Source organism: Pleurodeles waltl, chromosome 10 (genome assembly GCF_031143425.1).
Source record: "Pleurodeles waltl isolate 20211129_DDA chromosome 10, aPleWal1.hap1.20221129, whole genome shotgun sequence".
NCBI lineage: Eukaryota > Metazoa > Chordata > Amphibia > Caudata > Salamandridae > Pleurodeles > Pleurodeles waltl.
The window spans coordinates 15,892,584-15,916,462 of NC_090449.1; the positions used below are offsets into that span (position 1 = coordinate 15,892,584).

At 47.6% G+C, this 23,879-nt stretch overlaps 1 long non-coding RNA gene across 1 annotated transcript in view; it reads left to right on the top strand.

Moving 5' to 3' along the window:
• LOC138260916 (uncharacterized) overlaps window positions 1-22,748 on the top strand; it is a 183,343-nt gene extending 160,595 nt beyond the window's left edge. The window contains exon 3 of the long non-coding RNA XR_011199030.1: window positions 22,564-22,748. This is a non-coding gene — a long non-coding RNA (uncharacterized lncRNA). The remainder of the gene's footprint in view (window positions 1-22,563) is intronic.
• The last annotated feature ends 1,131 nt before the right edge of the window (window positions 22,749-23,879 follow it).

The window sequence follows — 23,879 nt, forward strand, 5'->3', positions numbered from 1 at the left end:
AGTGGGGTATGATGGGGTGTCTGTCGGATTCCACTTGGGATTTTTACATACACATGCAGACAAAAACCCACATATTAACATCTCTGTTTAGTCCTCAAAAATATTTTTTTACAAAATATATTTTTGAATACCTCTCTGAATCGGCTCTCATCTCCCTTCCTACTTCTCTTTACCCCCCCCCCCGCCCAAGCTACGCCCCCGCCCTTGGCCCTGGCAGCGCTGTGCCACTGCCCCCCCGGCCCCCGCCCTGGTGTTAGTGGGAAGGAGAGAGGCCATGGGCAGCTGCCCGCACTGCCCAAGCCTCGCACTGGTCCTAAGCAGCGTGCTGCTCCGCGTAAAGCGCTTCAATGCCTCGTCCGGGGTAGTAAGCGCTATATACATTCAACTACAGTGAAATACGTCTGTCATAACGTTAGAAATTGCTGCCGAGTACTTGAAATGTGCGAGTGAGTGGCAATGTTGAATGTATAAGTGAAGGCCTTTAGCCCTCAGCCCGGCCGCAGTCACTAGGCTGCCCATGGCATTTTGACACTGCCCACCGCCATGGTTTCCGTGGTTTCTGAACCGCCACGGAAACCATGGCGGTAGGCACTATCAGTGCCAAGGAATTCCTTCCCTGGCACTGATAGGGGTCCCCCCTGTGCCCCCTCCCCCTGCTGGCAGCAGCGCCACCTTACTGCCGTCCCCCACCATGACTGTCGCCAGACTTCCACCAGCCTTCTGGCAGAATTCCGGCTATGATCATAATGGCATGGCTGGTCGGTAGCCACGGTGACGGTATGTTGGTGGCCGTCGCCGCTGCAGTAGCCGCCAATCTCATAATGAGGCCCAATGTCTTGTAAGCGGGAGGCAATGGATACGATTTTGAGCTAATGGCTGTCATTGGTTTCCAATGAACTTGTCCTCTTACTACAATTAAAAAGGTGCCACAGTCAGAGGCAAACTCCTGGGATATTAAACTGGCTTTGTTTGAAGGCCCTCAATGGCATCACACTGGTCCTCCTCCATGATGCCCCCTCAGACTATACACCAGGTTCTTCCTGGGCAACATCTCAGGCCTTTACCGGTCAACTCCTGGGACGTCCAACAATCATTAAATGAAGCCTCCTGAGGAGCCCTCAATAGGCCTCACATTATGCTTTAACAAAGACACCCACCAAGAGCTTTAACTAGAACACAAATCTCCTTACTGGAAGTTACTGTGGCGGTTCCTATAAATTGCTGCATCTGTATTGATCATCGTCAAGCATGGTCTGCACTTCATCAAGGACAGTGACAATAACTTCGTGCTGTCTTCTGCTGTATTGGAGTATTGACTCCTTGCAGCAATCTGCCATTCTGGGGAACCTGTTTTGCAGATCATGGCTCTGTTCTTGGCGGCAGCTTCCATCAATTCAGAGGCCATGCCCCTATTATTGACACAGATGAGTAACAAACAAATCATGGAACTGCTAACTTTGCCACATGCAATAATCCAAGGATTTATTTGGTACACATCAGCTTTTCCATATACACTTATTGTTATATTTGTTTTTGCTGTGTTTATTACACTGTTGACACGTTGCAATACATTTGGTTATATACTTTTTTGTATGAAATTGTTTTGTATGTGTGTTTATGGACATTTTGTTGAAATGTAATATTCGAGAATAACACTCTTGTTTTTACTCAGTACTGCGGTGGTCTTTGTTCACTTATCAATACTATGTCATTGATTGCATGAGATTATTTAACTTCCTGATTTAATACCCTTTATCAAATGATACCAATGAGACCCACTGTTGCATTAAGATTGTGTTTTGCCCAGGTTCCCATGGGTCTGAATGTTGCTCTTTTAGCCTCCAAAGGCTTTGATTTTATGGCAAGTGATGAATCCTGGAGATGACTGATCTACACACCTCCAGAGGGACTCCAGGGCTGGTGACCTGGGACACTGACAGGGCAGCTGCAAAACGTTAGCATTTGCTGGGAGCGTGCAAGCCTCTCACCATAGAGGTAGCCTTGAAATATCTTGTGGCTTTTAAGCAAATGCCACACATTTTGAGGCATCGACTGCTCCACGGCACTCTGGTTCCGTTGGCATATTCCCTTCTAGGGCAGAAAGGGTTTTTTCTAGACGTGGCTGCTTGTACAACAAACTCAGAGGAACTGTTTTCCTTTGCAAGTGACCCATTGGGGTCCACTATTGGCTAAGGTAACAAGACTACTGGGCAGTCCCCTGGCTGCTCTTTTGATACATTTGGGTTTTGCCCCCGACCTCATCTCATTTACTCTTCAAATGTGCGAGTGAGTGGCAATGTTGAATGTATAATTGAAGGCCTTTAGCGAGCTGCTAACCTGAGCCTCACACCAACATTGTAATGGCCATACCACTGTTTAGGGGGGCGCTGGGTGCATTTCTAGAGACCAATGGAAGGAGAGAGTTGGATCTCGTACCCTAGACAAGGCGTGTTTAATGCTCCCACTGCTCCCCTGTTCTGCTCACATTCCTAACATTACCCCCCCGCACCCCCAGCTGGGGCACTCGCTCCCACCCTCCCCATCAGACACCCCCTCGGTAAACAGGTAGGTAATTAATTAAATGAAACACGGCATATGGCTTGTAGAAGGGGACAGATGCTGCGGTTTAATTTCATGGAATGACTGATAAGTAATTGTGTTGTGTGTTCTTTTCACGAGCCCTGTCCCCTGGGACCCGCTGTTATCAGGTGTCAAGCTCTGCAGGGCTTGGAGAAACCATTCATATGAAGGGGGAGGGGTGGCATTCTACATAGACTGCAGGACCTGCAGGGACCACAAACCAACAGTGCAAAACCTGCAGGAACACTTCCATCACAGGATCTGCAGGGACCTCGAAGCAACACTGCGAGACCTGGAGAGACATCCGTACCTACCTCGTGAGACCTGCAGGGACATCAAGAGCAACACTGCGAGACCTGCAGGGACATCAAGAGCAACACTGCGAGACCTGCAGGGACATCAAGAGCAACACTGCGAGACCCGCAGGGACCTCGAAACAACACTGCGAGACCTGCAGGGACATCAAGACCAACGCTGCGAGACCTGCAGGGACATCAAGACCAACGCTGCGAGACCTGCAGGGACGTCGAAACAACACTGCGAGACCTGCAGGGACATCAAGACCAAGACTGCGAGACCCGCAGGGACCTCGATATTAACAATGTGAGACCTGCAGGGACATCAAAATCGACACTGTGAGACCTGCAGGGACCACAAAACCAACATTGCGATATGTCCCACGACACCTATACCTAAACTGCAGGACCTGCACGGACATCTATACCTACTCTGGAAGAACTGCCGGGGCATCATATCCTACACTGCAAGGATCTCAAAATCAACAGTCGAGACCCGCAGAGACATCAAAACGTCCACTGAAGACCTGCGGAGCCCGCAGGGACATCAAAGCCAACACTGCAAGAACCGCAGGACACCAAAACACGCACTGCAGCAACACCAGCACCATGGACAGCTGAATTGTAATACCTGCAGGGACATCCAGCCCGAGCGGCCCCTGGTGCGGTGGCTCGTCACAAGGGCCACAGCGCGCCTCGATGCTTTCAGAGACAGGAATGCACCGCTGCTCCTGCCGTGGAGCTGCAGGGGCCAAGGGAGGCACCCAGGGGGCACCCCCGATACCCAGCCGGGTGCCCATCCCGGAGCCGGGCACCTGCAGAGCTTCATCCGCTGCACCACTGTGCTGAGAAGCGGCCACAGCCCCCGCAGCGCTTTCTAGCAATCTGGCGCTGGGCAGAAGAGACTGCACCCTCCTGAGGATCCGGAACCGGAAGTGGGGTAGGGTGGTCCCAGCCTTTACACAGCTGGATCCCATGTACCTGTGGGCGAGGGAAGGGTCGAGCTCCATCCATTCCTTGTGGGCTTTACCCCGCCCCCGGTGCAGAGAACCGGGGGTCCACCAGGAGGCCCTCAGACTTAGCAACGCTTGAATAATTAACACCCTCTGCTCCGGGGCGCAAATGGATGGTCCGGGGTCGAGGCCTTGAGTGTTTGATGTGGGGATGCAGGCTGGAGAGGCAGCTCTGCGCGTGCCCTTTCCTTCACAGAGACCCCCTCCTGCCTCCTGGGGGCCATCGGAGGTAAGTACTCTGCAGATCAGGGCGCAGGGGTTCACCCTGGCAGTTTAGGGGGTGCTCACCTCTCACCCAGAGTACGCGCTGTCGATAGCCCCTCGGGGGCAGAGCACAGCCACGTGCTGGAGACAGCTGTGTACTTCCGGCTGAGGGGGCCTCCCTGGCGGGGGTAAGGCCGAGTGCCTCAGGGGCTGGCCGCCACTCCAGGAATCTGGGGTTCACCTCGTGGTCACAAGTTCCAATCCCACTGGGCCCTCTCAGCCCTTTCTCCTTCCAGGGTCGATACGAGGGGTAGCAGGTGGTTCAGGCCACGCGTTGTTGTAGGACCCCAGGAGCTGCGCGAATGGGGGGGAGGCCCCCCCCTCATTTCATATAAACTGCACTGGCCGCTTCTCAACCAGAGATGTCAGTTTAAGGTGCTCTGCCTACTTTAAGGCGCTTTATCAAAACACCCCTAGTGCTTTCCTGAGAGGCCGCTTGATCCCCAGAGTACAATATTTTAAGAACCCCCAAAATATGGACGAACAGGTCTGGGGGAGCGACTTTTCTCATTCTGCTCTGCTAACCTCTGAGTTCTCTGGCCGCGTCCCTTTGCTTTGAAATGTCTCTGGTTACATTTAAATGAAGCCTTGAACCGGTCTCTGTCTTTAGCTCTCTGTGAAGTTGTAGACACTTTCCTTTGCAGAGTCATCCACAGGCCCAGATACCCTGTGGCCGCGCTCCGCGCTATAGGTGACCGTGATCTATGCCCAATGTGTACTTGCGCCCCGAAGCCCCGCCTCTCTCTCCCTCCCCTCCTCCCTTTCTCTCTCTCTCTCTCCCCTCGCCTCTCTTCTCTCCCCCTCTGTGTTTCCCTCTCTCTACCCCTCCCTCTACCCTCTCCTCCCTCTAAGGTTTCTTCTCTGCTTCAATTCTCCCCAGTCCTGGATCTTTACTCAGAGGCCCAAAGCAAATCTGCCAGAGCAGGTGCCACTGGGCCACAGTGTAAAGCAGGAAGAACCGTGGGGTACGTGGCAGAGACCACAAGTGAAGGAGAGAGGCTGTGGAGAAAAGAGAAGAGCACAGGGGGGAGAGAGGGGGGCAGAACCAGAGAGAAAAGAGAAGAGGCTTCGGGGGGTGAAGATGGAAGAGTGGGCCTTACTGGGGCACAACCAGTGGGAAATGTAAGCGGCTGTGGGGGGCTTGGGAGGCGAAGGCTGTGCCTGGGCAAGACACCTGAATGTAAGAGAGGCACAACCCGCAACTGAGCATCAGCAGAGCGGAGCGAGATGGTGGGAGAGGAGGGCACAACTATCAAGAAATGGTTAGAGGGGGAGGGAGAAAGGGGGGCAGAGCAGGGTCTTAGATGGTCAGACCAGTGGCGGCCGGTCATTTTAAGTGGGAGTGGACAGGGGAGGGGATAGGTTACACACATACACCTCATTCATTCACACACACACAACCATTCACAAAACTCACTAACACATACATTCATACACTCACGCATGCACCAAACATTAAAAATAAATAAAACGTACCTCAGCAGCTCCGACAGGCAAGCCTCGGAGGACCCAGGAGGGTTGGGACTGCTGCCTTCTCTCACTGGCTAACCTAAGGTCAGGCAATGAGGGAATGCACCAGCCCCAACTCATCAGTGATACTGCTGCCCCCTTCCCCCTGCCCCCCACTCTGTGACGAGGTGCCACTGATTGACACGGCCCTGGGCGCTTCAGGGTTTAAAACTGAAGCACCCAGGTCCCAAGCAATCAGTGATGTTCTCCCTCCTCATGTGATGGAGGGCCTCAAGGCACCTTTGCTAGGCTGAAGAGGTCACGCCCACAGGGCTGTGACTTCTTCCATCCAGCAAAGTTCAGCTCAGGCAGCCAGGGTCTGTGCATTTAGCACATGCCTTGCTCCTGGCTGCCAGACCTGAACCAGACCTGACGTTAGTTCAGCCTGACAGATACTCTTCAGGTGGGGGCGTGGCCCCTCAGACCCCAGCTGCGGGGTCAGACACAGCAAGAGAAGGCTAAGGGCTTGGTGAAAGATGAGGAGTAGATCAGGGAAGCAGAGGTCCGTGTACAGGGGCAGAATCATCAGAAGGGAGGAGAAAGAGGAGAGGTCTACGTAGCAGGGGCAGGACCTGCCCGAAAAGGGAGTGTAGGAAGCTGACCTGGTGCGTGGCGGGCACCTATCGAGATATCACCTTATACCAGGTCCAGGTCTCCCCTATTAGTGAGGTGTAGGCAGCGTCTAGAAGCCAGGGTTCTCTAGAGGTAGCTGTGGATGAGCAGCCAAGACTTATCTAGGAGACAAGTAAAGCTCATGCAATGCCACTGTAGTCACAAAGCACAATCACGCATGAAAGAACCACACATTGTTACAAAAATAAAAGTACTTTATTACAGTAACATAAATACTAAAATACTGAATAAGCAATACCCCAATAGGAGGTAAGTAAACACACTATTATGTACACATTAGAAGTCAGTGATTAGCATAGAAAGCAATAGCAAATAGTAAATAGTGAAGGCTTAGGGGGAGACCAAACCATGTACTAAGTAAGTGGAATGTGAAAGGCGGTCTCCCACCCAAGGAAGTGGAATCAGTAGAGGGGAGCTGGAGGAACTAGGGACCCCAAACGGTAAGTACCAGGGTGCCCCCGAGCGACCAGGAGAGAAGAGGCGAGTACCTGTTTTTTCCCGAAACCCACAGGAGAACTTTGGACAAGGACTTTGCAAGACCCAGACAAGATTGAAAGAAACCAAAGGTGGATCCTGACAGAAGAGGACCTGCAAAGGAAGGGGACCAAGTCAAGTTTGAGTTGGAGTGTCCGGTGGTGGCAGGAGCCACTACCCGCCCTTCTGTGGATGCAGGACTAGGTAGACAGTGCACGAAGAAATTCAGCAGTGCAGCACAGGAGCTGAAGAGGATTTCCAGAAGTGATGCAAGTGATGTCCCACGTCAATGGTCGTGTTGCAGTCAGTCAGTGGTGTTGGAAAACCACCAACAAGCCTTGGCAAGTGCAAGAGTTGGTAAATAAGGTTTTGCAAGCCTGAAGAGGACCAGCAAGGCCCAGGGGACCTGATCCAAGGAAGGGAGTCTGATGTGACACCCAGCAGCTGGGAGAATTACAAGAAGAGAAGTCAGTCTGCCAGGCGACCCACAGGCAGCAGGCACAGGAGTTGTGGTGAGGTCCACTCAGCACACCTGGAGAGAAGTCCCACATCTCTGGAGCAGCATCCAGGAGACTGTGATTTGCAGGGAAGAGTGCTGGAGGTCTGGGCTAAGCAGAGCCTGCAGCTCCCTTGGAGGAGGAATAAACAAGCCTTGGTAGCTGCAAGAGTCTTGGGGCACAGGAGTTCTGTCCAGCAATGAGAGGCAAGGGCTTACCATCTTCCAAGTTGGGTAGCTGATAGAGCGGGCCAAGGGACCACTCCAGACCACCACCCATAATGCAGGATGGAGGCAGCTCTGGAGGAGAGAAGATCTACCCAGCCAGTCATCGTTGCAGTTGGTGCCTGCGGATGCAGGGGAGTGACTCCTTCACTCCAAGGGAGATTCCTTCTTGCTTCTTGTTGAGGCTGAAGACTTGTTGCCCTCAGAGGATGCACAGCCAGGGAAATGTTGCAGTTGCTGGAAGGAGCTGGAGAAATAATGCTGCAGAGCCGAGTCGTCGCTGGATTTGCAGATTGTCAGTTCCTGGAGGGTCCAGTTGCAGTTCCATTGACCAGAAGGTGAAATAAACAATGCAGCGGGTCCTGTTGGAATCTTGTGCGTCGAATCTGAGGATCCACCAAAGAGGAGGACCCTAAATAGCCTAGAAAGGGAGATTGGTCACCTAGCAGGGTGACCACCTATCAGGAGGGGGCTGTGACATCACCTGCCTAACCTGGCCACTCAGATGCTCCCAGGGGCCTCTGCTCATCTTGGTTTCAAGATGGCAGAATCAAGTAGCCACCTGGAGGAGCTCTGGGCACCACCCCTGAGGTGGTGATGGATAGTGGAGTGGTCACTCCCCTTTTCATTGTCCAATTTCGCACCACAGCAGGGACCGGGGGTCCCTGGGCTGGTGCATACCAGTTTATGCAAGGAGGGCACCAAATGTGCCCTTCAAAGCATACTGGTTGCTTGGGGAGGTTACCCCTCCCAAGCCATGTAACACGTATTTCCAAAGAAAGAGGGTGTTACCTCCTGCTCCCACAGGCTATCCTTTGTTCTGCCTTCCTCTGCTTGAGCTGCTCAAGCAGCAGGAGGGCAGAAACCTGTCTGAGGGGTGGCAACAGCGCGGGCTGCCTGGAAAACCCCCAGAAGACTGGCAGGAGCAATGCTGGGGGTCCTCTGAGGGGCCGAAGTGCAGAGTAATGGAGATGGAGTTCATAGGGGCGCCTCTGCTCATGCAGGGGTGTCCTCACACTGATACTTGCACCCTGCCCTCTGGGCTAGAAGGGCCTGCCATAGGGGTGACTTACAGTGACCTGGTACAGCCACTTGTAGCGAAAGAGTGCATGCACCTGGTTCACGCAGTCTGCAATTGCAGGGCTGCAGACACATTTTGCATGGGCTCTCATGGATGGCACAATAAGTGCTGCAGCCCCTGGTTGCCATGGGTACCTAAGTTCCATATACTAGGGACTTATATGGGGGCACCAGTATGCCAATTGTGGGGTGAGTAAAGTCTCAAGCAACCACATATAGAGGGAAAGAGCACAATCACTAGGGTCCTGGTTAGCAAGATCCCAGTGAAAAAGTCAAAACACACTGACAGCAGGCAAAAAGTGGGGGTAACCATGGCAAAAAGAGGGCACTTTCCTACAGGGAGAAGGAAAAGGGATAGGCAGAACCAGCAGAGAAGATAAAAGGCTGGGTGGAAGGATAAGGGGAAAGACTAAAGGAGAAAGACAGATGTAAGAGAACCAGAGAGCGAAGGTCAGATGCTTGGGAGGACATGGGAGGTGATGGGGAGGTAATGCACCTCTGAAGTGGATCTAAGCGGAGCTGAATCAGCAAGAGGAGGTAATAGTCTGGGCAAGAGATGAGGTGAGAAGTACAGCATGGGGTGTGATGGGCAGAATCAGAAAAAAAAAAACACAAGAGGCAGGAGAAAAGGTACAAATGTATTTAGCCCAGTGTGTGCGGGTAGGTCTGATGAGCCTGCCATTGAAGTTTCAATCCCCTACCTCTATTTTTCAATGTTAAAAAAAATAGAAAAATGTGTCTTCATTTTGAGAAGTGCGTGTTATTTGTCACACATTGTGTTGGTGGAATTTCAACTTGCTCGCTGTGTACTTTATTTCTGCTCTTGAGCTTTCCTTTAAATCTCGCTCTCAGTGGGACCCTCTCCTGCCCTCGTCCTGACCGGAGAGACTGTGGTCGCTCCTCTGCTGAAAATCCCTTCTAAACCTCTCAGCAGCCTCTGACATCTCTTCCCACCCATTTCTGTCTAAAATCACACAATATTGTTATGTAATAGGGAAAGGACAGAAGTATATTGTGAGACCTTTACTGAGTGTCAAGGGCCCTAGGTGATTAGTCTGCTGTGGGGAATACCATTGTTTACAATTGCAGTTTCAGAACTGGTTATTCCATTTGGATAAGTTATTCCTTCAAGAAACCTGTTTCTCCAAAGGTGGCAAAAGCGAGCAGTCAGAGCTTACTCCAGGAGGTGATGACGGAATTGGAGCTCAAATACAGTATGTCATATGAACCATCTCTGATTAGCACCTTATCTAGCCAGCCTAGCTATCTCTTTTAAAATAGACTAATTTAGACAAGGTAATTATGGAAAGAAACGCCATATTCATGTGTTTTGTGACTAATAGTCCTCCAATGCCCAACAAACATCTTACATCTCTGTGTCTGCAAAGTGTGCTGCAAAGTGATCAGGGACTGTAGGGCCCCCTGCAATACTTGAGTGCTAGGAGGCCAATGGAGGGGGCAAGGCTCAGATAGGAAAGGCAGAGAAACTGCAGTTGACTGAGGGGCCTATGTCAGGGGCCAGCTGGTCAGTAGGATTTGTTTTATTACTGTGGATAAAACTGGGCTTCTTGCTTGGACTGGCTTGACCTTTGGTGCACAACTTAAAAAGCTGCTGCAGCCTTTGCACAGAGTTAGTCTGTCTGTGCTCACAAAGGCAGGTGACTCATTATCATGTGCAGAATGACAACGGACCGGCCTTGGCAAGCACAGAATAATGCTCGCCTCCTCCCACAACAAATGATTCCAAAACTCAGTGAGTGACAGCGAGGCCTTGGGAAATGGTGCTTTTTAGGAGCACAATTAAAATTGGTCCCCTGTGGGAGTTGAGGAAAAAATGGGGGAGTGTACCGGAGTAGAAGGCTGCGGGGGAGGGGGGGGGGGGCTTAGGAGTGAGGTGGACTTTTATGAAGTACATCAATGCACATGGAGCAATCTGCCAATCACTGACCCTGGGTGAGTAGGTGGCCAGTAGGTTCAAGAAGGCAGATGTTGCATTGAGTGTTGGAAGACATAAAGAGTTTAGTTAAGTAGCTCGGACATGACTGGAGTGACTTGTGGATGATGGCAAGGGTCTTGCATTCCAAGATCTCTTTAACCAGGATCCAATGGATTGCCCTGAGGGCAGACAACATTTAAATATTACTTCTAAGGCTAAATATGAGTCGAGCAGCATGGTTCTGGTCCTTGTGCAATTTGGCAAGTGTCTTCTCAGATATTAGAAACCTGTGACTTCAAATTTTTGAAACAGTAAATCTCTGTGTTTCATTTAGCTTTGAATTGCAAGTCAGGCACCACCTGGTCCAACTTACCCATCCCACACGGCTACGTTTCCTTTCCTTGTAGGTGTAAACTGCACATAGACTACTATAGTATGTGCCATTGTTGACTAGCGTGCACATACTACGTGTGTCTTTAGTGGCTCACTCCCAGTGTAGCGTTTGCAGTCTTCTTCCGTGGCCACACATTGGTGTCCCTTTTTAGCTATCGACTGTATATCTTTACCTTAGCTCTTTCCACCTGTCACGGAGTTTGAGGGTAGTTGCTGTGTTTAGGTGCTCAGTGAACAGGTGTGGGCCAGCCCGGGTGCCTCTTCCTGACAAGATATTGGCCACTCCGGCTTTGCGTGACGTTTGTGTCCTTTTCTCTTTTTATTTTTTGCAATCTGCTCTCTCTGATGTTTGCTGCAGCACTTGCAAGCCACTCCCGATCTAGCATGTATCCCTTTGCGTTGGTCTCCCCAATGCTTGTTGAAAACCAGATGCCTCATTCTGAGCTTCACTGGTGTCAAGGGAGGGCGGGGGGGGGGGGTGTCACTCACGGTCCTGCTATATAGCTCAGGGACAATCTGCCTTGGAATTTTAATCATGGACTAATCTGGGAACAATTAGTGAACATCATATTGGTTTTTAATTTGGGAAGACCTAGTATAGCTTTTCCACCCAGTTTGATTAATGTATTATAGTTCAACATAATACAGCTTTAAATATAAGTATTTATTTTATTAGGGTTAATATTTATATCTTAGTGATATGCAGGTGAGTAGCTTCTTGGAAAGCTGATACAACTATGCCATAAAATGACTGGTTAATTGGTATCACTCCCTGCAATGTTACATCTTACAGGGGCCTCGCATGTTCCTATGCTCCCCGGGGCCCCACATTCTTAAAACTGGCCCTGACGTCACACATGAACAATACACTGACCCGAACTCTGCCCCTCGGCACCAGGGTCGCACATGGGCACCTCAAGCCGTGGCCCTAGTGTGCCATGCAAGGGTGGCACATACAGACAGGTTCTACCCCTCATATCACACATGGGCAGCACCGGCTCTGCCCCCTCACACTCTGCCCTACACCTCCAGTGGCACAGCAGGCTGGGCATGGATGTACGCGTGACGTCAGCCACGGAGGCTCAGGTGGGACAGCACAGAAGGGGTCACCTGCACCGCCCGCTCACACTGCAGCCATGCAAGTGTCACCTGCGATCAGCAGTCACAGAGACCCCTTCGCCCCTCCGCCCCATCACCTGCTGTACCACAGATGCCCTGCATCCGCCAGCATCCTCCACCCCTCTCCATCCTCCCGCCCGTCCCCAGGCAGAGGAGAATCGATCGGAGCCGAAGGTGGTGATTAACACGTCAGGAGACGGCCACGCTTAATACTGTGTTTGATGCTGAAACAGACGGGAAGAGGAGGGGCCTGGAGGAGGCGAGGGGTGGGGTAGAGGTTAACAGGAAAGTAAAAGCAGTAAATAGGTAAATAAACCCCGCGAGACGAGGCCGGGCCTGGAGGGAAGAGTAGACACCAGCAGGGAGCGTGAAAACAATACATAAAACCTGGCAGAAGAGGGGGGCACGAGGGAGTGAGCAGCGTCTGTGAGGGAGACGAGTCACCCCGCGGGGAGAGGCAGCAGTCTCCTCTGGGACCCCCTGACACCCACATGGTGCGGGTGAGACCTGAGTGTGGGGTGTTAGAGGGTTCCATACTCCCAAACATGTCCAGGGGAGGCATCGTCGTCTCCAACAGTCACAGCTGCTGCTCCCATCAGTGTTCCAGGGACATCTTAAGGATTTGTGGGGCTCTGGGCCAAAGTATTTTGGGGGCCTCTGTGGAGAACAGCTTTGAAGTTATGATCCAGTTTCAGCTCTTTCCTGCCCTCTTTGTTCAGGTCACTGACAGTGACAGACACACTGGTCCAAATTCTATATGTGTTTACACAGCAGCAGCTGACTGACATTACTGCAAATAATCTCTGTGACACCCTCCCAGTTCTTAAACATGAGGTCCTGTTTTCATCTAAAAGAATCTTCTTTATGGATGTTGCATGTAACATAAACACATTTTTCTGCAAAATGTCCCTTAATAAACTCACCCATATCAGCCACACTAAAAATAAGTTACAGTAAAGCAGTATTCAAAACACTCTGTTTAAGAATGATTCAAGGTCATCAGGACTGGACTCTCTGCAGGAGAGGGATGGCTCTGTCAGGGGGGCCCTGAACGGCTGGGCCGGGGCCAGAGCCCACCCTGCAGTGCTTAATTTGTAAATAAAAAGGTGCTGGTGCCCAAAGCCCTCCTCTTAAACACGCAGCTGCTGCAATTAAATGTGCGAACACGGAATACTGATGCAGCGTAATCCTGAAGCCATCTCGGGCCTCTTCAATCCATTTACAGCCACTCCCTGCCTCTTCAGGTCACGCTAGAGCTTTCTACTTTCTCACTTTGTGACGCTTTTTCGTTTTCTCTTCCTAAGTCTTTTCCATATGTGTCTTTTGGTCGCAGAAAATGCTTGAGGCAGAAGAATAAGCGCCGGCCCTCAAAAAGAAGTGCCGGTGCTCAGCACCGGAAAAAACGAGCACAAATTAAGCACAGTCACCCTGTCTATGCCAAACGTCTTTGGTGGGTCTTCGGGGTGCGGCCTGGTGGCCGTCTATGAGGCTCAGAGACAGGGCCGGCTTTAACGCTGGTGGCGGCCGGTGCAAGGATCTTTTTGGCACACCCCCATCCCCCAAGAACTCCTTCTCCACAAATTCCCCCCCTACCACCTTCCAATAGTGCTCCACAGCTCCTCTCTGACATACATTTCATTTTTTTTTTTTTAAAGCGCTACTCATGGCTCACTCACAGTCAGTTCTGTGATCTTCATGGTGCACGTTCTTTGCAGCAGGCGCATTAACTCTCTGCGCTACTTAATGATGGCTCAAAACTGACACTAAACAAAATGATCCCTCACCAGCAGTAACACTAATCACCAGAGTTATCTTGACATTTTTATTGTTGCCTGAAAACCAATGGACCCACAGGGAAGTCGTGTTTTTTAAACCCATGCTATTTTTAAACACTGCGCCCCACACCAAAGCCAGTGCCAGGTGCAGCTGCACCGGTCGCACTGCCCTAAAGCCGGCCCTGCTCAGAGGGGCAGTGCCTTCCAATCTCTTCACCGCTGCACTCAGGTCTCCGTGCTCGGTGCCCAGACAGAGATCAGAGCCCTCCCCTCCCCCACCACTCTCGCTTTGAAGGTCCCAGAGTTAATTAGTGCTGCTGAATATTCCCTTTGAACTTCAGAGGCGACGGGGGGGGGGGGGGGGGGGGGGGGGGAGGGGGAGGCAGGAGCTGCAGCAGCCGAAAGCCCCAGAGAGCAACCAGCAGCCAACAGGTACATTCCTGGCAGTGCCAGCTGAGGGGGGCGAGCGGTGCCCATGTAAGGGTGGGGGTGTTAGACACAGGTGGAGCACAGGTGCCAGGCGACCAATACACAGCCAGGGCTTAGAGGGGCTGTCTCCTGGACAAGAGAGACTTAAGTATTCATCCACACAGCAGGGTACGGCAGGAAATACTGTCCGGGGTCGTAGCAAGGAACAAAAGGCGCCAGGCGGTGCCAGAATCATTGTAGTTTACAGATCATATGCTATATTATAAAATAAAAAATGTGCAAGCGGTATAACACAATTTGCACCTTAGCAATGTAAGATTAAAAAAAATATATATATTGAGTTTTAATAATTAGCATTCCAAACAGTTTTTGAGGCCCTTCCATCAGTTTTATAGATTGTCAAATTATAGCCTCCGAAATCGTGGTCACTTCTCACAAAAGTATGGTATCAAATAATTAACAAAACACACAGCCAAGCATGACCCTTGAAACCCGCATGTAACAGGAATGGAGGTTAAGCAGGGCTTAACTTGAGCCGGTGGTTTCCGATGCTCGGCATTGGCACTTAATTGTCAGCACCGGTATTTATGAGAGTCTCCACATGGTGGTGCTGTTTGTCTAATATAGGTATAAGCACAGCTGCTTATTCATTCAATGCACATTTACAATGACTAATACCTGCCTCCCAAGACATTCTTAGGGCTCTGGGGGCCTGGAACAGTCTGTATTGTCACACTTGTAGGTGTGTGATAGTTTGTTGGTGTGTTGGTAGAGTCCTCGGCAGCGCTGGTTGTGGATAGTGCAAGCGGCAGTGTCCTCCTAGTGAGCGCCCTGGCACTTACTTTTTACAAATTAAGCACTGAGGTTAAGTGACACAGTCCAGTGTGAAACATACGTACAATGGGATTGAAGATACGGGAAAACCTAGTACAGGTGGCTACTTACTATGACACGTGAAATCTTGTGCTCATTCTTGGTTATAGGCTGTTGTCTCCATCATTACCCTGTACATAGTTTTAAGCTAGACACACCCAACTCACTAACTTGTTACTTGTTTAGACATCTGAGCATCACGTCCTCCTGCCATACGTGTTCGTGGCGAATGCAACGAGATGCATTTACTGTGATGCCATCACCATGCTTACAGGAAGAACGACTCCCTTTGTCTCTGTCTTAACCAAGCATGTGCTAAACAATGCACATGCGTGGTTAAAGCAGAGAAAAAGAGAGTCAGAATCGGGAGAGGACGTGGTCAGGTAAATGGGGCTGAGGGGTAGTTTTTAAGGGAGTTTTGTTTTTAGGGGCGGTGGTGGGGGATTGGGGTAGGACGCAGTCAGGTAAGTGGGGCTGGGAGAGGATTGGGGTAGTTTTTAAGGGTGGGGTGGTTGTTTTTTTTTCCTTTTAAGGGGTAGGGAGTCGTTTTTTTTGTTTTTACGGCTGTGGTGGGGGTCCGCGGTGCTATGGTTTTTCGGGTGGGGTGGGGGTATCAGGTCGGATTTTTAGGGGTGGGATGGGGGTCAAGGTAATTTTGTTTTTAGGGGTAGAGTAGTTTATTTTTGGGGTGCGGTCGGTTGTTTTTAGGGTGGGTGGGGGTAGGTTTTAGGGCTCAGTGTGGTTGGGGGTAGTTTTTAGGGGCAGGTGGGGGTTCGGGTTAGTTTTATTTTTGGGATGGGGTGTCGGGGTAGTTATATTTGTGGGTGCGGGTCAAGGTAGTTGTATTTTAGGGCGGGTGGGAGGGTCGGGTAGTTGTGTTTAAGGGCGGGTGGGGGGGCATGCGAAACCACACATGCCATTCCACATATGCCTTTAGTAGGCATGCCTTTACAACAAAAAATTGTTGTAAAGGCATGCATGGTAAAACAAAAAGGTCATTGTTCCAACTGCGTTGTTGAGGCATGCGTGGTTGGGGCACGCGTTGTTCCATCATACATCCCCTATTCCTGTGCCACATTTCTGCATGTTCTAACCATTGTGTTCTTTCATAATATTCTTACTCCATTCTTTAGGTTTTGCCACCTCTTTTCAGTCAACCATTGACAGTTTTCCAAAGTCACAAATCCTTTACAAACTTGTCTTATGCATGTTTGTGAAAATAATTTTGAACACATGGTCAGGACGCCATACCTCTATTTGATGTACGTTCAATCTATTCAATCATGGTATCACTAAAACCCTGGCTGTGTAATCAGGGACAAGCTTAGAAACAGGTTTCTTTAATATCAACAAAAGGAAAAGGACTTACACCAGTTGTAGAATGTGGCGGTTGTGGCAACTCCAAATTCTCTCTCCCGTAATATCTTATCTACCTCTAAACCTAAAACTAAAGCAAGCTGAATGTTTTTTTAACACCCTATTAATACGTTCAACCAATCCATTGCTTTGTGGAGAATAAAAAGCTACGCTGACATGTTGAGTATGTGTGTCACAGAAATATTCTTTGATTTCTCGAGAAATGAATTGAACACCATTGTCAGACACAATTATTTTCAGGTAGCCCCTCAATTTCACATACACTCTCTTAGAATGTAATCACATTTATTGTGTTAGGTTCCCCAATAAAAGCATAGTGCCCCCATTTGGAATTATAATTAAAATCAAGATATTAAGCATTCCATCTGGCAATCCATTTCTGAGACCTAAATCGATTGCCAATGTTTCCCATTCTTTGTCTGGAAAATCCACAATACTTTGTGGTATAACGCCTGTGGATTTCCTCTGTTCAGAGCAGAAACAATATTCGCATGAACCAACATGGAACTTTACTGCGGTTTCCAACCCAGGCCACCAGTAGTGTGATGTTATTCTTTTCTTAGTAGATGTTACCTCTTGATGACTGTTGTGGGCTAACTTAACCAAACTAGGTTGAAAATTAGCATGATAATTAAAAGGAACAACTACATACCCACTTTTGGGTACAAAATCTTTCTCAATACTGAAAACATCCTGTACTTTATAAAAAAAAAAAAAAAAACTTTCAACTCCCCTTTTGGCCATCTTTGAATGGTGCATTTTTACCTCCTGTAAAACTCTCATTACTATAGTCTTTCTTCCATTAGTCCTGATTGATAGCTTTGCCACAGTCACCTATTAAATCCAGTAGGCCCACAACTCATTCCACGTCTTCATCTTTTGAGCGCTCTCCAGAAGCGTCCAAAGAAGAAAAAGACAAAAAATCAGATGTTGAATTCTCTTGGCCTACAATATACTGTATTTCAAAATGTAGCTGGTACATCCCAGGCAGTAATCTAATAAAAGACGTTGACACCTTACCCCTGCCGTTTTTCGCTCATCAGAAATATTAAACGTTTGTGATCTGTACATAATCAAAATGTTAATACCCCAAACCTAGGTAAAGACATGTTCTGCAGCCCACAAACGTTCCAATGCCTCTCTTTCAGTAGCACTATAGATTGTTTTTGCTTTACCTAAACTTCTTGAAACACATGCCACTCATTCTTTTCTCACTTATTTGATCTAGAACAGTGGTCCCAACCTGTGGTCCTGGAACCCCTGGGGGTCTGTGAAGCCTCCTCAGGGGGTCCACGACAGCTTAGAAAATTAAATAATATTGACAGATTAGGTACCCAGCTTTCAGTAATGATTCAGTGGGGGGGTCCCCAGATTCCAATAATGATTCAGTGGGGGTCCCCGGGTTCCAGGAATGTTAAAGTGGGGGTCCACAGAAGTCAAAAGGTTGGGAACCACTGATCTAGAAAAACACCCAAACCACTTGAAACTGCATCCAGAATATTAACACACAATTCCCTTTCATCATAAGGTACCAAAGCAGGTGCTTGAATAATCAATTGCTTTGTTCTTTCAATTACGTTCGGTTCACATTCTGTACACTCAAACTTTGAACCTTTTTAAAGTTATTTTTTGAAGGGCCCTGTGAAGAAAGAAAAAAACATTCAGAAATTGTGAATAATACACATATCTAAAAATGTTCTGACTTGGTCAACATCAGATGGTTGCGGTGCATCAGGAATAGCTTTTGAATGATCAACATTTAGCTTGATTCCTTCAACTGTTAAGAAATGTGCAAAATATTCAACCTTATCTAGGAGGAACTTTCATTTATCTTTTCATGTAAAAACATGATCTTGTAGTATGCCAAGTGCTCGGTCTAGAATTCTAATTTGCTCCTCTACCTTTTTCCAACATTAATCAGACTCTCATCCTGGAGGCGTGAACCCTATGGACATTTCTGATTTGGTTATACATTAGTTTCTGAAATACTGATGTCACAGAGGCAAGCTCAAATGACATTCACAGATTACATAAGTATCATATGGGGTTATAAAAGTAGTGAGCGACTTGGATTCTTCCAAAAGCTGTATCAGATGACATGCAGATTTCAGGCCAATCATAGTAAAATATTTGGAGCTGCCTTGTTGTGCAAACATCTCCAATATATATATATATATTTTTTAATGCTTTTATTTAATGACCTAAGATCTGCACATAAGTATATCTCCCCACTTTTCTTCTGGACTACTACCACTGGAGCAGCCCATTTACCTGAATCAATTGGTTTATTTACTCCATCACTGACTCATTTCTCTATGTTTTCTTGAAGATATCGTCCAGGCTGAGTGGAATATTGTGCACCTTGGGACAAACTGGTACTGCCATTCATTTTAAGACAATTCTGCATCCATAACCCATTACATATCCCAATTTGTCCTCAAATACCTTAATTCGATCATCAATTACTTGTAGGTCCCTATTCTCAACTGTGACCAGAGAAATAGTGCATTCTGTTTCTGTGCCTGGTTGCAAAACCATTCCACAACTACCTTAATCTCACCAACTCAAAACACTATAATCCCCTTTAGCTACATATATATTTGTGTGCATTTCTATGTCCTTATATCTTACTTTTTCTCAAAAATACCCTAACTTAGTGATTTTGGAGCCACTGAACTGATGTCCAACAGAATGAGAGTAGTCTTATGCCATTTGTTAAAAAAATAACTAACCTTCTATAAAGGTAATGGTCGGCCCAGAATCAACAGGTACTGTTAGTAAGGTGGAACCAGTGTTGTTTCACATAAAGGGCCCACTTTATGCATCTCCTGTTGATCCTTTTGTCCCTCGCTGACTGACAATACCAAATCGCAATTGTTAACATTTGCATCATGTTTTAATTCACATATAGTGTACGTAATTGTTCATCTCTGAATATTCTTACACATTTTTGCAAAATGCCCTGCCTTCCCACGTTTATTACATTTCCTGCTTGTAGCAGGACAATTCTTTCATTAGCTAAACAAAACCTTAGGGCCTGATTACGATCTTGGCGGATGGAATACTCCATCACAAATGTGATGGATATTCCGTCTGCTGTATTACCATATCGATGAGATATAATGGGATGGTATCATGGTGGATGGGATATTCGTCATGTTTGTGATGGAATAACCCCATTCGCCATGATCGTAATCAGGCCCTTAATCCACAACTGTAACACTCTCTTTGTCTGATTTTATTTGCCAAACCCTTGCTGCTAAATTTGTTAGAAACATAGATGATTGTAACAGGAGTAACAGCATTAGCCAAAGTGTTATTCTATTATCGAGTTCCCTTGAAGCCGACATAGAATGTTCAATATCTTTGGCAATATCAACAGTCTTGTCGAGACTTGGATTTTATAGCAAGACAGGAGACTAGCATTATCCATTCACTTTTATATATCGCCTCCAAGCAGCAAAACCTCAAAGTTCCAAAACAGGAACATTGCATGACTCATACAGAGCTTTAGAACATTCTGTCCATAAAACCCCACAACATTCTCGCTTCTCCCTCTTTTGTTTGCTGCTTCAGAGCAGATAAGTACACTTTTTATCTTTACTTTCATTAGCCGTTGTTTACCTTTGAACACTTTTCAGTAAGGGTGCATCCTTGCGTGAGAGCGGGCTCACATCAATCAATTCATTTAAATCCTCTACAAGGGGGCAGAAGCACTCCACGGGCTCAAGATAACGTTTATTTCCACCAAGCAGACGCGTTTTGGCGAGATCGCCTTTCTCAATGCTGGCATAAAACAAGTCACGTTTCACTCAGCAGATGTTAAATATGTTCATTCTCATTCTCACAAGATGATGGTTCATGGCCATCAAAAAGGGACTGTATTCAGATCACTTGCTGAACAGTACAGTGTCACAGTATAGCGGAGGCCGCAGTACAACTCCGTTGCGCAGGCCCCAGGCCCAGCCCTCCCAGCGCTGCGGCATCGCTGTTGCTCCTATCTTCCTCTTGCTTTTTCAGCGCCTTGAAACCCTCACTGGTGATTTGCTGTGCTTTATAAATCCTTGATTGATTGATTCCAGATTTTGTAGATTTTCAGTCGGATGTGAGCAATCAGTGATGGGGGCTAGGTACATGGGCCTAGAAACAGGAGGGAAGTGGAATTTGGAGGACAGGAGGGAACACATAAATTCTTTGGAAATGTCAGCAACCCTGTTGATCTTCACAGTTTCAAGAAACAGTTACAGGGTCAATCTGTGATCATGAAAATGAACAATGTTATATCTGTGTCATACATAAACAAATTCAGGGGCAACAGGTCAAAGAAACTGTCAGAACTTGCAAAAGAGTCCTGGGATTTTTTCATTAGCAGGACATTCAAGTAAAGGCTCAATATTTTCTAACAAAGGAGAATTTGGTGGCAGATTGGATTTCCCACAATTTGAGCTTGAGGGGTGATTTATTAAAAAATAGAGGATTATTTGGGACAGATACAGGTGGATTTGAGCACGTCCTGACTTTTCAGAAGGAGAGATATTTTGGTTGGCGACCGGATCTGGGAGTAATGCCAGTGGATGCTTTCACCGAGAGCTGGTTAGATCTGAAGGGGTGCGCTTTTTCGCCCTTTGCAATGATTCAGAGGGTTCCGGTTAAAGTGAGAAGATAGAAGTGTCAAATAGTTTTAGTGACACCTTTTTAGGTGACTCTGGTTTGTTTTCCATAATTGACGAAATTGGCCTTGGGGGTACCTTACTGAATTCCGTCTTGCAAGGGAAGGTTCGTAGGTGCAGGAGGAGGGGAGCATCCTTTGGTGAAATCAGGTATGCTCAGCCTTCTATACTGGAGGATATCGGGAGATCAGGGAGATTTGGAGGTCCTTCAGGGGCAGCTTCAGATTTACTCAATGAGTTATGGACACCAGGAACAAAGAAAATATATAGGGGGACATGGAATGTCTGAGTAAGTTGATGCTTGGAAAGGGATGTGGATCCCATGAAAGCTGATTAAGTACAGATTGCAATTTTTTAGCAGATTTGTTTACAAAAGGCTTTTTATACAGAATTGTTAATTGTTACAGGTTGGCTAATGAGGCAGGTCATTCTTTAATCAATGGTTTATTGATTGCTAAAAGCCCTTTGATATGTTCAGTTTTGAAACGGATTTGTCTGAAGAGACCTAAATCACAATATGTGTTTGAGATGTCAATTTGGTATTTCAAAAGTTTGAGTCATGACCAATGAATAATTACTTAACCTTTAAAGAAGTGACATGGAAAGTAGCAACTTTACACTGTTCACTTTCGTAAAGACGGCTTTCAGATATTAAGCTTTAGATATTTCCTGTAGGCTTTACCAACCAGAGGGGGTGTTATCTGAGATATGGAGGAGAACAAAGACAATGTCAGAATCAATTTTGTATCCAAAATGTGAGGAGTAAGCTAAGTTTTGTGTTGTGGAATGTTTGAAAGACCATGGGCCTGATTTACAAAGGGAAACTTAGAAGTTTGGTCCAAGTTTAGACCAAACATCTAAGATTACCTTTGTGAATTGAGCCCAATGATTCTAGAATTCCTGAATTCAGGAGTGCTGGTATGAATCAGTTTCTGATTTCCATACCAGCCTGTTATTGGGTGAAAGAGGTGATGAGAGTCTGGTGTTGAAATAAACAGGTTTAAAGCTCATTCTGTAAGAGGAACTGTGGCTTCGAAGGTCTATGCAGCCAGAAGAATGTTAGAAGCGTTGATAAAGGCAGCAGATTTTATTTTAAATCTGTTGAGCATGTTTTGACTCTCTCTTTTAGAGACTTTGAACGTGCAAAATGCTAGCCTCCTGTCTCTCCATGAAATGTTGATAGCTTTAGTGACAAGAGAATCATGATCTTATTAAAGATAAGGAGACTAGCATTATCCCTCCCACACTTCCCACTTTAGTAGAAGGAATTTGTAGGGAAGGAAAAGGGCATATTTCACTTTAAGAGTTTTGGGTTTTGAGAAATCTATGTGAATTGTTTGTAACCTGTAAAATTAGTTTTTCAAGGAGTGTTTTAATCTTGGACTATGTAGATATTCAATTGGTATCATTTTATTTTACAGATAATAGAAGAAGAGCGTTGAATTCTTCGAGTATTGGTACAAGCAGGATAATGGAGAGCAGTGTCAAAAGAGGGAAGTTGGAGAATGTTGTGGGGTTTTATGGACGCAATGTTCTAAGGCTCTATGTGAGTCATGCAATGTTCTTGTTTTGGAACTTGGAAGTGCTGCGGCTTGGAGGTGGTAAATAAAAGTGAATGCATAATGCTTGCCTCCGTGTCTTTCATAAAGTCATGATGCTTTTGTCACAAAAGCTACGAGATTTGACATTCTTCAAACATAACAATTGTTTTCGCACTTCTTTCTCTTATTGATGCACCACTAGCCGGTTTCTCTGATAATCTCTAGTGTTTGAAGCCCTTTGTCACTATTTGAAGACTCAGAAAATGTGTATTCACTTTAGATTTCTAGAACACCAGCCATAATTTCCATGAGAAAAAGAACCCACACCCTACCGCATGTGGGACAAGATCCCCACAGAACGACTAAACTCCCAACTGGCCCACAACCACCACCCACACCAACCACCCCAACACAGGAGCACACAACCTCTCCAAATGGATCACCACCTGCGCAGACACACTAGCCCCCCTCAGAAAACACATCGCCACCCGCAACATCAAGAATGCCCCATGGTTCACCCCTGAACTCCAAGACTCCAAACGCAAATGCCGCCAAGCCGAGAAAGTATGGCGACTAGAACCCTCTACTACCAACTTCTCCACCCTCAAAACAACCATTCGCACCCATCACCAACTCATACGCACCGCCAAAAGAGATCACTACAAGACACGCCTTGACAACAACTCCCAAAAAAGCAAAGAACTCTTCACCATCATTAATGAACTTGCCAAACCCAAAGCCAGCAACATAGACCCCTCACACACACAGCCCCTATGCGACGCCCTTTCCAACCACTTCCTCCACAAAATCCTGGACATCCACAACAGTTTCATACCACACACACACACCACACACACCCCTCACTCACCCAACCCAACCCCCACTCCTGACCCCCCCACCACACTCTCCACCTGGACCCCCACCACACACGAAGAAACCAAAAAAAACATGAACTCCATCCGCTCCGGATCCCCCTCTGACCCCTGCCCACATCGCATCTACAACAAAGCCAGCCCAACCATTGCCCCCATACTCTGCAACATCATCAACTCCTCCTTCGACTCCGCCACCTACCCAGACCCCTGGAAGCACACGGAAATCACCGCTCTCCTCAAAAAACCCCAAGCCGACCCGGAGATCCTCTCCAACTACCACCCCATCTCCCTCCTCCCTTTCCCCGCCAAGGTTGCCGAGAA